Here is a 1,007-nt window from a genome sequence, read left to right as displayed (position 1 = left end):
CAATTTTAAAGGATATAAATAAATATTTCTTATTCCTCTTTAGTTAGATTATTATATAAACTATAAAGTATAGTTTTAAAGTATTCGGGGGTTAATTATTCTCCTTTAAATATATTTAAGAATTATAGTATAAGAACTTTATCCTATAGTAATGGATAAGTCGTTTTTTATTATTCTAATTTATTTTTTAAAGTTTCTAAATATTACAATTTCTATTCTAAATTTCCTTCTAACTTTAATCTATTAAAAAGTATATCGTCGATTAGTAATACCTTTTAATTTTTCTATTTATATATAATATAAGTAGTAAAATTTTTAGAAGGTATAGTATTGTTTAATAGTAATTAATTAGCCTTCTTATTAATAAGTATAAACTTATTGCTATTATAAATTTTCTTCCCTTTATTTATACGTTTTAACTGTTATACTAATGCCTAATACCGAATAAAATTATATACTTACCTTCGAAGTTCCGTTGTAAGCCTCGTTTCTTCTACTATTAATTAGGGAGTACTCCCTATAATTGTTATATTAAGTACGTTACTTAACTCGTTATAATTAGTATTATTAAGGTCCCCAAATAAAAGTCTTTTAAATTGTTTCTTATTGAATAGTTCGTCCTATAAAAATTATTAAAAGAATCCTAAGACGGCCTTTTTTAATGAATAATATTTATTTTAAATATACTATAAATAATTTAATAATTTATTAATTATTAAATCCTCTATCTATTTAAGGATTTTATTTTAAATTTTGCTATTGTACTAAGTAGGAATTAATATATTAATTCTAAAATTAACCCTTAAATAATTAGCGAATTTATTTAAGGTAGACGGCTATTTATTGAATTCCTAAATATATAGCAACGCTTATATACCTAACTTCGCTCTTTCCTTTGAAACTAGCGCGGCCTTAATGATTATTTCTTCTATTAAAACGTTTATTAATTCGATACTACAAATTAAATAATTCAGTTTTACTTAAGTATTTTTAAAGAAGGGCTACTT

Source organism: Neurospora crassa, linkage group VII, assembly GCF_000182925.2.
Source record: "Neurospora crassa OR74A linkage group VII, whole genome shotgun sequence".
Lineage (NCBI taxonomy): Eukaryota > Fungi > Ascomycota > Sordariomycetes > Sordariales > Sordariaceae > Neurospora > Neurospora crassa.
This window is presented reverse-complemented; position numbering follows the sequence as displayed.